Source organism: Periplaneta americana, chromosome 6 (assembly GCF_040183065.1).
Source record: "Periplaneta americana isolate PAMFEO1 chromosome 6, P.americana_PAMFEO1_priV1, whole genome shotgun sequence".
NCBI classification, from domain to species: domain Eukaryota; kingdom Metazoa; phylum Arthropoda; class Insecta; order Blattodea; family Blattidae; genus Periplaneta; species Periplaneta americana.
The window spans coordinates 169,540,899-169,555,133 of record NC_091122.1 but is presented as its reverse complement, the minus strand read 5'-3'; positions in this window follow the sequence as shown (position 1 = coordinate 169,555,133).

The following is a 14,235-nucleotide window of genomic DNA, read 5'->3' as shown; positions in this document are numbered from 1 at the left end:
CTCTGTAGGAATTCTAACTTTCAAGACCTAACAGCAATAACTGTAAAAAAAGAAAAATCACGACACACATGTTAAAAATGATGTTATTTTTTTCGTAGGTTTCCTACATTCGTTTCGCAAACATCCCTAATCACAAAATAGAATTCAATTTTTAACATTCATATCTTAAATATCATACTATTAATTACATGTCCTTACGAGCAACATTCATTACGTCCAGGAAACAATTCCATATTCTCTGTTTTCATTTCATTAGGAACTGGAGACGTACTCTAAAGTTTTCCTTTTGGTTGAGATTAATCCCGCTTCCTTTCATTCAGTAAGCAGTCGCTCTACCGGTCCTGCTAACCCGGATTCTCATTACTATAAATAAAATAAATAGTATTTTTCCATTATTTTAGTACAACTAGCGGTACTTTGCATTTAAATCTTCACTTTAACCCTGAAACGGTTGACAGTGTAAACTGGTATGAAGCACGCTTCAACAGACATTAGTAACTGGTCTCTGTTAATGGTTTTATACAAAACATTTGTTTTTGTCGAGCGTAAGGGTTAATGGCAGTGACATACTTGAAGACACACGCTGTCTTCAGATTCACGTACACAGGTGTTCAGCGGACACGAAAGTATTTAGGTTCTGGATAGTCGTTTACGTTGATAATATATTTGATCTGGAATAACTTTTATTTCATTTAAGATTTGGAATATCGAGGGATTCCTGTAAGAACTTGTTTCATATAGAAAAAGCTTCAGAGTAGCTTGAGCAGTTCATGTTTCTCTAGTCTGTCTTGTGTTTATTTCCTATCATATTCTCTCATTAAATCTGGAAATGTTCGAGATGCATATATAAATGTGGCTTGGAAGGAAGAAGAACAATTTAGAAAGTAATTGAATTTGTTTTAAGGGAAAAAGTATATTTTTCGAATGTAGAAATTAAGTGTAGGCTACTTAAATAATTCATATCTCAGTATCTTTCAGTCTTCGTGAAATGGAATTTTGGGCAAACTTGCAGTACATTCCTCCTGCATTTTTAGTATTATAAAGGAATTACTTTTATTATATTTATTAATATCAAACATTTCGGATAAGATTTGTGTAATAATAAGCTTACTCATTTCCCCGACATTCTCCACAAATGTAAGAATTTTAAAATTATTCTTACTTTAAAATGTTTGTAGGAACCAAACATTTTTGTTATATTTTTATGCTCGAGCATGCCGAAATGTAGTAATTATACGCCTGGTAGTAGCCCTTTAATGCATCTCATTAAAGTACACCTATTCATTATAATTCAGTTGTTCAGCCAATGAGAAATCACCATTGTACCATTATAAAACCGCAAGTATCGATTGTTCTCGGATATGCAATAGAAAGACAATTAGGGAAAAGTCACGGAGGCTGGAAATCCAATACTGTCGCAGAAGGTTCTGTTCTGTTACTATAATAATTAGCGTTAATTGTAAATAATATTCAAATAAATTCAATTTGTCATCTCGTTTTTCAATTCTAAATCAATTTCCAGGTTATATCAAGACTAATGTTCATGTTATTCTCTAGATTATATCAAGGTCAATGACATTCGTGCCTCGGAAAAATCAATACTTTCGCGTCTGCGCACATCTCACAATTTAGGTCAGTTCCGCTCCTCACTTACATAACCATAACATGAATACTTATATATATTATTTTAATGTACCGAAGTACATATGATATTTCCATGCAGATATTCTGCGTCATCATATATATATATATATATATATATATATATATATATATATATATATATATATGATATGAGTAAATCACTTCGTGATTTAAGACGGCGCTTATTCCGTCGGATCCCGGCCAACTAGTCACTCATATCGAGTGCACCTCAGCACATGTGTGGACTTCGGTCCTGCGTTCGTAGACATCTATGACGTAGTGCAGAGGGCGGCCACTAGAGGGAACCCAAGAGTTGGAGCTTAATCTGAGACGATTCTAACCGGCGTCGGAGTTGTATCCGGTGTGGCTTAGTGGATAAAGCATCAGCACGTAGAGCTGAAAACCCGGGTTCAAACCCCGGCGCCGGAGAGAATTTTTCTCCGTTCCATTACTCTTTCATCGTATGAATACTTATGAATAATTTCAAGTTAGAAATATGGTCGAGCATAAAAAGTCGTATGAAACTTGCCTATAATGGTAATTAAGACGCTCGTATGAAAATTATGAAACTCGCTTGCGCTCATTTCATAAACAAACATATTTACGTCTTAATTACTACCATTATAGGCTCGTTGCATAATGTACTATTATAGAATGCATTATTATAGCTAAATTCTCAGACATACAATTTCCTAATGCCCCTTATTTTTAAAAAATAAATTAAAAATAGTGATTAGATTTCCAACTTCTTTATTGTGTTAATCTTTAGGATTTACCTTGCTTGACTAGGTTCGAAGTTTTGTGCTTTGTAAAGAAGTTGGAAATATAATCAGTGATATATAAGTATTAAAAGTGTATATAGAAAAATAAAGATAAAAAATACTGTGTACAGAGAAAATTTAAAGTTCCAATTATTCTGATATCTGTATTTTTCTTTTTCTTTCTCATTGTTGTAACTCTGGCTATTACGAAAAAAAATATAGTTGAAATAACAATAATAACAATGATAATGATAGTAATATTAATAATAATACTAATAATAATAAAAATAATAATAATAAATACATTAAATACAATACATATTAAGGCGTCATACTGACCATAAGGGGGAAAGAAACTTGCCACCCTACCTCATTATCTCCTGCCCTAGTTGCCTCTTAAGTGGTGCCTTGTTAGTATCACTTGTGAGATTCAAACCTGTCTTTGGACAATTGACTAAACAACAACTGACCATATTTTAGACGACTGCTACCATGTGCCCTTCTAGTCCATTCAGTCCTCTGTCAAATTAAGTACAGTATCTTTACCGGCGGTAAAAGGTGGTCGGAGCATGATGCCGCATCATTTTATTACCGAGGTCACGAACGTTAGGAACTCTACCTCTGTGCCTCCTATATGTCTTCTAAAGGTGTTACATGTTCAACTGGAAGTAAAAGCTATACAGTCTCCTGTAGTTATCCTTTACGGATGTAGCGAATACTCAACTCTGATTCGTGGTAGCGATATGAGACCAGTGTACACGCCCTGTGGCATGCATAATGAAATGATTCAAATTAATGTATTTCGTGCTAATGGACGAAATGGTTGCCTTATCAAAAATATCAGTGACTCATGTGTTGCATGGTTTCAATTCTTTTCATTTAGACATGAATCCGATAAAAAGCTAAAGCCTGTATTCGTGATTGTCGTGAATTATCGCGTTTTGTGCAGACAAATACGTAGGAAATTACGTAACAAGTTATTTTCTTTTGTGAGGAGTTAGCAGATGATAATAATAATAATAATAATAATAATAATAATAATAATAATAATAATAATAATAAAAATAATAATAATAATAATAATAATAATAATAATAATAATGTATAAACAAAAGCCGCCCTAAATAAGGGTTTCGATAGATCGACCTACTACTCAATTCACAATGAACAATGATAAACAATTATGTATGTGACAATTTGAAAAAAAAAACATTAAGATAAATGATAAGAAAACATAGAAAATCATTTACAATAAAAGGTTCTTGGGTACAAATGATTACCAATTATAGCTAAGGATGATTTTAACACGTGATATCCTATGGCATCAATCGTTGCATCAGAAATTTTAAATTGTTTAAATTGATCTAAAGTTTCTCGTGGGATCGCACCACGGGCACCGAACATGAGCCCAAAAACTGTCCAATGTGTGATGTGGTATTGTGCTCCGAGATGCTGACAACAAGGCTCATATATGACTTGTTTTTCACGACACACCTCTTGTGGCTGTTGCCTCGTGCATCTCGAAACGGATTGTGGGATCAAGAATGACACCCTTATCCTTCTGCCGATCAATTATGATGATGTCAGCACGTCTAGTAGAGCCATCAGAAGAGGCGCAACCAACCTCCTCATAAACCTCATAGAAATAATAAATAATAATAGAAATTTTAAGTCCGCCGTTGTGGCTATATGGATAGCGAGTGTACTTCCGGACTAAACGGTCCGAGATTCGATTCCCGGCGTGGGCAATGGAAGAAACTTAATTTCCATCCACGGCACAGGATATTCGTCCGTTGTCTTGTGGTTGTCCTGTGATGTATCAGCGGTGTCCCTGCGTCATGCTGATCCCATGACCAGGAAGCCCCGTATTTGTGAGCTGTCATGTTTACAATGAGATGAATCTCCACCCCCCCCTACTCTCAGCGGTGTCTAAGTCGGATAATAGCAGAGTAAGAAGAAATGAATTGAATTGTTTCGCCTTTTGTTTATTTTGAAACTAATGTACCGTTGCATCACGCATCTTCTTTGTTGTGACAATTACTTCCCACTGCCTGCTTCATGCGTGAGGCAGTGAAAATATTGGCCCCACTGTAGGCTGCCGTGCGTGTCTGTCTAATGCCGTGACATTGCTTTGTCATGTATGAAAATTAAACGAAATTGGCTTGTTGTTTTATGCATGCGTTTAGACGAATGTGAGCGTGTATATAAATATTAAAGTGAAAGCCTTTTATTGCTGTATAGCTGATTTTTCGGCTTGACAGCTCTAGTTGCATTCAGTATTGTTTAGTCCACTGTCCGAAGACAGGTCTGGACCCTACAAGTGACACCAATAAAGCATCACTCGTGAGGCACCTAGGCCAGGAGATACTGGGGTAGAGTAGTCAGTTCCTTTCCCTCTCCGTTGCTTACGATAACAAAATGTCGACTGTCGTTAAATGAAGTTCTGTTACCGCTACTAGATATATTATTATTATTATTATTATTATTATTATTATTATTATTATTATTATTATTAGCCACCGGCGTGGCTCAGTCGATTAAGGCGCTTGCCTTCCGGTCTGAAGTTGCGTTCGGGCGCGGGTTCGATCCCCGCTTGGGCTGCTTACCTGGTTGGGTTTTTTCCGAGGTTTTCTCCAACCGTAAGGTGAATGCCAGGTAATCTACGGCGAATCCTCCGCCTCATCTCGCCAAATACTATCTCGCTATCACCAATCTCGTCAACACTAAATAACCTTGTAGTTGATACAGCGTCGTTAAATAACCAACTAAAAATAAATTATTATTATTATCATCATTATTACTTACTTACTGGCTTTTAAGGAACCCGGAGGTTCATTGCCGCCCTCACAGAAGCCCGCCATTGGTCCCTATCCTGAGCAAGATTAATCCATTCTCTGTCATCATATCCCACCTCCCTCAAATCCCTGTGGTCGTGCCAGAGAATCAGTCCCATTACGAGGCTTATTTGAAGGATTCGTAACAAGCTGTTTTTTACGGTGATGGGTTGTTAGCCCTTTGCCCAACCCCCAAGCTGGAGGACCACCCCTCAGCGGCTGTCCGCGACAGCTTATTCAATATTCACAGCTACCCTCCGTTATTATTATTATTATTATTATTATTATTATTATTATTATTATTGTTATTATTATTATTATTCATATAGTGTGTTGGTTGGAAGGCCGGATGGAAAAATATCTTTGGGGAGGTCGAGATGTAGTTGGGAGGATAATATTATAATGGATTTGGGGGAGGTGGAATATGATTGTAGAGACTGGATTAATTTTGCTCAGGATAAGGGTCGATAGCGGGCTTATGTGATGGCGGCAATGAACCTCCGGGTTCTCTAAAAGCCGTAATTATTATTATTATTATTATTATTATTATTATTATAGCTACTACTACCTTTCTTCTTATATGTCACCGCTAAAACTATGAAAGCGGTTAAACAAAAACCAAAGTCGTCATATGAAACACTAATGGTCAACACTGGAATACTTTGAACCAATGGGATCGTAGTTTATTTCTAAATTATAAATAAATTTTTACAGCAGCGCGCCATTCGATAGGTTATAATAGGATTAGCAACGCAGAAAGTGTTATGTTTTTTGTATTATTATTCATTAAAATATTTGAATTATTTAGAATTAAATAATAATGCCACACTTTTGTCTGTCATCACAAAAATACAACATGAACTCCAGTTTAAGTTTTTAAATAGTGTGTCATAAATTTAATTGTACAACAAAATAGCTGTTTTTATGTGGCAACCTATTATTACTATTCTTGGAAATTTTGTATCTGTTTACGCAAGCTGAATTCTTTGTTGTCACATAATTTTTTAATGTCTTTGTTGCTCATGGAAAGGCATACGCTTGCAGAAGTATCAGATGTCTGTAAGTGGATGACTTCATTGAAATGCTAAATGGAAGTGTCATTTATAAATTAAGCTTCGTTGTGTGTACAAGACGTATGCAAGGGAATACCTCGACTTACGTAACATCCGTGTCACATTTAAAAGGTAATATTTCTGTGCGATTTAATTTGTGGGGTCGTATTTGTTTCGTTTCTATTATTTACTCAATAATTATATTAATTATGATTTTTCATATTGGAAGACCAGCCAAAAGATGGATGGACCAATTTCAGTAGCTGCTACAGGAATCAATTTCCTAATGCATGAAGGATGATGATGATGATGATGATTTTTCATGTTGTTTTCTTTTATATTAACTTATATGAACTAACTGCTATCATCGGAGTCCGATTCTGAAATCAGAATTGCATTTCATGAAGAGTAACAAGTGAACAGCTAATACAGAGTGGAATGAGAAATGTATTTCCAATATCATTTGTCAGTTAATTGTATGCAACGTAAAATATCACTTGTGGAATCATCTGATGTTCTTTAACTAAAGCGTCATTACTTTTAGAAGTGAAACATCTGTGTTCGATGTATAGGAGAGAGAGAAATTGCTGCGTTTTGATATTAAATATTTACTTTGATATGCCGTGGAAGTTAGAGTTTTAGGGTGCTATTCATAGACATTTCGCAGCACGCGCTACGAGCGTACTAAGCTAGCCCCGGCTATCCACTGGTTACTAGTACAGAATTCAAATCATATCCTATCGCTAACATTGGTTTATGAATACGAAAAACGCTGATCATCCACCGGAAACCCGCGCTAAAAATGTCTATGAATAAGGCCCCAAAAGATTTGTATTGGTTCATTAATGATTATTTTTTCAATTTTTTTTATCGAATATTACCCTATATTTCTACAAGTGTTCACAGTGGAATTACAGTTTTTAATCGGAATTGGTTTGTTGAAGTCTATGATAAGAGAAATAAATGTACGACAATTCATGCAAGAAAGTAACTCTATCCTCTAGAAAACACCATAACAATGTAAGAATCTAATCTATTGCTAAGCAAGTGGTATTACATGTTGAAATGTTCGTTACATATTTTTTCATTCGACACTCCAGTGTAAACATTTCACGTTAAAAGAGAAACAAAAGAAGAAAAAGATAATTTCCTAGAAACTAAAAAAATTCTGATAAGTTTCCGGACTTTTCCCCAAAAGTATCGACCGCTTTTTATACAAATAAGCTATCGAGATATCGACATAACTAAAGTATGGAGCACCTAAGCTTATGTTTTAATTCGAAGTAAAGTTCCATTAACTTTGTAATAAAAGTGATACACTTTAGTTAAATTTATACCAACGGACGTTTCTGGAACTAAACCATCGCTTCGCACTATGGTATTCGGTCGTCATAGCAACACACTGCTGGCGCCCTCCTCTAGAAAGCGCGCTGAAATATAAAATGGCTAATAATAATAATAATAATAATAATAATAATAATAATAATAATAATAATAATAATTTATTTTCGTTCTGACTGATGCTGGAAACATAATATCTATGAGAATCCTGATATAGGCCTATACAGGGTGTATCAAAACATGTGGGAACGCTCTGAGGAATTGAGAGAGGACCTGAAAACAAGCAAAAGAGTTCATGTAAACATATGATCAATTTCGCTTAGTTTTTTAGTTAGTCATTGTTTGTGCTTTACATAATATCTGTGATGATTAACAAGTTCCATGTAATTTAGGTCAAAATTACATACATTCTTGCTTAACAGATTAATTGCTGATTAATATTTGTTACTTATAATGAAACTAACATCTGTCCATTCTTATTATTACCATTAATTTTTTTAATAGAATATAAAACTCTAATGGCAAACTCTCATTACATTAATATTATTCTCATATATCAATATATTTTAGATTTATATTTTGTTCCATATGACATAGTTCTAGTAAACTTCTATTAAATTAATTCTCATTATTTTAACCAACTAGCTATCTTAACTTAATTATAATTCTTTACATATTGCATATAGACTGAATTGAATTACATTAGCTCATAGATGAAGTTATTAGTTTTTCTTATAGGTTTTATCTCAAATTAAATAAACGTGTATTAGTCGTTAAAACGTAACTGAAGAATATTTCTGGAGAATCTTTTAAGTGTATTGTAAATATTCATAATTCAAGTATGCATGTCACTATTGTATTGATTAAGGCTGGTTGAGTGGAAGAGAAGGCCTTAAGGCCTTAACTCGGCCAGCGAAAATAAAACATTCTATTCCATTCTATTCTATTCTGTATTACGTACACCACAAACAATGATTGTAACTAAAAAAACTAAGCGAAATTGACAATATTGTGACAGCCGAGAAATGATCTCACGACCGGCAGAAGGAGGGCAAAGTCGGCCGTGGTTCGGCGCGGAAGTTGCGCGCGCATCTGCTTCCTGGGGCATGTGCTGTGGCGTAGAGAGGAGAGGAGAGAGAGCGACCGCGGCAGAGAGGGAAGAAATCCAGAGAATTCGGGAGGTGCCATCTTCTGGACATCCGTGGAAATTTCTAGCATCGTACTTTCCCGAAACTATGGTTTGGTTATAAAAGAAGAGACGCAAGTTAGTTAGTTAGCAGTTGTTATAGTCGGTGGAAAGCAAGCCAGCCAGTCTTGTGTAGCAGTGAAGCCAGCTTCGAGACAGGAGTTCGACTTGAGTGTGTCCGTAGCTGTGTGAGCGTCCGAAGTCCTGAGTTTGAGTGCAGTGGACCGCAGTTGGGGGACCTGAGTTCGAAGTTCAGTGGACTGTCTTTGAAGGTCTGGGGTTCGAGACTGTGAACTCGAGTGACTGAGCTAGGAGAATTAGCCAAGGCAAACGAACTGTGAACTGAGAACTGAAAGTTCTGATTTGTAAATAGTGCTCTGTGAACATTAGTTAAGATTAAGAGTTCATTGTTATTCTCAATAATCCAAGTAAATTGTCTGTGGAGTGCAATAACGAATACTGTGTTATTGTGTGGAGTGGAAATCCCATTGTTGACGGGAGTATTTAAACTAAATTATAAAGTGACTATTGTTGAAACAATAAAGTTACATTATTGTTTTGAAATAAAAGTTACAATATGTTTATATTAACTTTTTTGCTTGTTTGTCAATTGCCCACATGTTTTGATACGCCCTATATATTTTGTAGGATCACAGTCTCTCTTTTTATTGTTCGTATGTTGAAAGGGTAAAAGTGTTGCTCTGAAGCCGATATTTATATGGAAACTAGCATCTATGTGTGGGTTGACGAAAACCATTCCGAATTCGGTAGCTCTCACAACGTGCACGTCTGGTAATAGTAATGATAACTGGATATGGGTCCATATCATACAATACTTTCTCTTACATTTGATTTGTGAGAAAGCAGAAATGAAGTCTCGGAGCGATTATTTCTGAAACTAATAAATGCTTGTGTTCCGAAGACACCAGGGATTGCCCCGCTACGTGACAGCGGGTTCAGGGGTGAACCCAGTCATGACTCGCGGAACGTGTGACTATGATCTCAGTCACGACTGGCTAATAGCAAATTTTGGTTCTGGAGCACTGGTAATTAAAGCTTGTTTCCAGTCACAGAAATCCGGTTTAGGGCATGTTCCCATGCAGAAGTGGCCATATGCGGTTACTTGCTTCCTCTTTGTTATTTGCATCCCATATGCACACAGAGGGAACGAACAGGCTTTCTTTTGTTTTGTTCGTCTTGGGAATACGACACAGCGAGGCGCGTGACCGCTGTAACGTGATGCACGTGAGGGATGCGATGCTTCTACTTCAAGTAGCAGGGCTGTCGTGTTCCATTATTATGACGTCGTACTTAGTTTTCACTCTGATGGCTTGTTAACTTCAGTTTCCTTGTCATTTTCGTCAGCCGAGGTTCATTGTAATTTCTACTGCCATTGATACTACTACTTTTTTTTTAATTTGACTGTTTGGCCGGGATTCCGCAGTTAAGTGCACAGTAATCTGTACAGAAATATGCACTGCTAGCTATGAGAATATTAAATATACAGGGACATCACTTTATTTTTACTAACATTTTTAACATTAACCTGGCTATACTTGGAAACACTGTTACCCCCCTTCCATTACAGGAGTTTGGAGTTGCTAGTGCAATATGTAAACAAATCATTTTACTAGCTATAGGAGGAGAGAAAAGTAGTGTATCCATTTATGTTACAGGGAAATACAGTATTACGATTTTCAGTTTGATCATTACTTTACAGTATTTTATCAAAAAACAGTAGAATAGTAATATATTTTTTTTTCACAAACTCAAGTCTTCAGGCGGTTATATACATTATGTAATGTCTACTTTATTCAGCATATTACTAACCTAATTTATTCCTGAGAATTTTGTGAGCACTTCCGTAAGAAACCCCAATTTCTACAGCTAACTTCTTGACCAACTTATTACGACCTCGCTGCATCGTTTCTCCTGCATCTTCTACAGCATCTTCTGTCACCTTTGTTGGCCATATTACCCTTTTCTTCCTTTCTGTACATTCTGTTGCTCTAAATTTATCTGCCACATTAATTACATTTCTACGAATATGTTCAGTAATGATATAATCAGGAAATTGTGAAAAAAGAAAAGAAAAACTGTTGTTCACGTTCGGTTATATTGTAATTCCAGTTTCCACCATCGTCCTTCATACCTACAAACAGTAAAACAAAACTCTTGTTTAAATAATGCTGTTAAGTACCGTACCATATTATAGGGTACCGTACTTTCGGTAACTCTAATCTTCACTTGTCCTCAGTCCACACAGATAAATTCAGTTATGCTACACACCACACCTGTGTGAAAATAAACTTAAATAATATAAGCTCTTTCTTCTATAGAAAACGCAACATATTTCTGAAACACACTGTACTCTGTACTGTTTACTTCACTACTAGCAACAGCGGCCGTAAGTTTGTGTGACTGACGTTAGCAAGGACATTAGTGAAAGGGGTGGGAGTCAAGTACATTCAGAAACGCAGGTACAATAAAAATGCAAGTAAAAATAAAATGATGTCCCTGTATATTTTTTATATTGATTTGTCTTACAAAATAATATCTGTAATATTGACAATTAATATTAGTCACCCAGTTGAGTGCGCCCCTTGTATAATGGCAGTTGACTTGGATATAAAACGTCAACATATATGCCTAACTTGGAGTCAGGCCACAAAGGGAAACATTGAAGGAGAATTCGGTCCGGTGCTGTGGATTGAATTCGGCATAGTTCAGTGGTCAGAGCGCTTGGTGCGTAGAACCAAGGACCCGGGTTCGATCCCCGGTGCCGGAGCGAATTTTTCTCCTCAAATATTAATTGTCAATATTACAGATATTATTCTGTAGGACAAATTCTTTGATGGGCGATCATAAGAGTACAAGTCAGAAAACCTTATTTTACAGGAGAGCAAAAAAACTGTTTAACATCGTACATTATTTTGAAGATACTGTCATGTGCATCAGAGAATGCGGCGTTCTACAGCAGGTTTTGACTTTTACTCTTTTTACCAGACATAGATATCGAGCTGATGATAACAAAACTGTACATATCTCAATTTTGCGAAAAATTGACTTGTACTCTTATGATCGCCTATCTAAGAATTAATAAAAAAATATTTAATAAGATGGAGATACGATGAAAGAGTAATGGAACGGAGAAAAATTCTCTCCTGCGCCGGGATTTGAACCCGGGTTTCAGCTCTACGTGCTGATGCTTTATCCACTAAGCCACACCGGATACAACCCCGACGCCGGTTAGAATCGTCTCAGATTAAGCTCCAACTCTTGGGTTCCCTCTAGTGGCCGCCCTCTGCACTACGTCATAGATGTCTATGAACGCAGGACCGAAATCCATACATGTGCTGAGGTGCACTCAATATGAGTGACTAGTTGGCCGGGATCCGACGGAATAAGCGCCGTCTTAAATCACGAAGTGATTTACGCATATCATATATATTATTTTAATGTACCGAAGTACATATGATATTTCCATGCAGATATTCTGCGTCATCATGTATCCGGTGTGGCTTAGTGGATAAAGCATCAGCACGTAGAGCTGAAAACCCGGGTTCAAATCCCGGCGCCGGAGAGAATTTTTTTCCGTTCCATTACTCTTTCATCGCATGATGACGCAGAATATCTGCATGGAAATATCATATGTACTTCGGTACATTAAAATAATATATAAGATGGAGATAGTTTACTAAGGTGGACAGGCCTGAGTTCGTTGGCTTCTTACATCTGTATTACGAGAAGAAAGAGCAGTGTATTAGCGGCGATGTTACCGGACTGCTGAAACTTCCAACTCAATTTTCTATTTAACCATGCATTTAATCACAAAACGTAATATAGGTTTTCTATTCATTTAAGTGTATTCTATCGTCCCCTTCAATCTGCAGGATTATTTCACTTCCACCCTATTATATACAGACGTGGACAAATTATTAGCAAAATTGAACATTTTTATTATATATTTTTAGAAAATATGATTCTTCAATTCAGACTACAGTTGACATTTTTGCGTATTTCCAAATTATTAGCAAAATTGAAGATTTGTATTGTATATTTTTAGAAAATTTGACTCTTCAATTTGGACTACATTTGATATTTTTGCATATTTACAAATTATTAGCAAAACTGAAGATTTTTATTATATATTTTTACCAAATTCAACTCTTCAATTTGGACTACAGTTCACATTTTGGATATTTTCAAATTATTAGCAAAACTGAAGAATTTTATTTTATATTTTTAAAAAAATTTGACTCTTCAATTTTGACTGCAGTTGACATTTTTGCATATTTATAAATTTTTAGCAAAATTAAAGATTTTTATAATGTATTTTTACAAAATTTGGCTCGTCTATTTAAACTACAGTTGACATTTTTGCATATTTCTGTCTACTATAATGATGGAAATATGCAAAATATTCAACTGTAGTCTAAACTGAAAAGTCAAATTTTATAAACATAATTATCATAAAAGTTCTCAATTTTGATAATAATTTGTCCACGTCTGTATAGTCATTGACGTACTTTAAAAAATGAGTTCACGTAGCCTATCCTACCAAAGTTTAATAATGAGTGGGAACTTATATATAACTCATATCTTTTGTGATAACTGATAATTATCTGGATGAAGTGCATATAACAATTGAAGTTTATAAGCAGTCACATGAAGACGTTTCTTTAAAGCTCTATGAAATGTTATTTTCGGAAATCCCAATTATCGGGAATATTTACGAACTGATTTCTTTTGACTCTGAAGAGATGCTCTTCGGATGGTTTCTACCGTTTCATCATTTGTCGATGGTTTTCCAGTACGCTTTTTCTCCAATAGGCTTCCAGTATCTTTCAACTGTCTATTCCAACGACGAATGTTATTCTCGTGTGGTGGTTCGTCGTTAAATACGCGACGAAATTCACGTCGTACACGAGTCACAGATTCTAACTTTGCCAGCTACAAAACATATTTCACTTTTCTTTGGACATTCATCTTGTAATATATTCCTAATTAATTGTAACAATATAAATTATCGCATTTGTTACGTAATTACCGTCTTTTGTTCCTTCATACTTTCTTTCTTTCTTTCTTTCTTTCTTTCTTTCTTTCTTTCTTTCTTTCTTTCTTTCTTTACCTTAGTTTAACCTCTCCCCTTTATGTTCATTTAAACGATCCACGCCACACGGACCTTACAGGGCCGCGACCTGTCGGGAGAGGAATTAATCTTTTGGATCACATACATACTTTTTTGACCACACAAGGTCATGGAGGGCCTCCCCGGAAGAGGGATCAGCTCAATGCTAGGGCCACCTCCGATACAACAGGAACATTTAAGACATAACATAGAATTCACTCACACATATGAAAGGATTAAGGGAAGGATCGCCGTCCATGGCCGGACTTTCAAGAGGTACAATCCC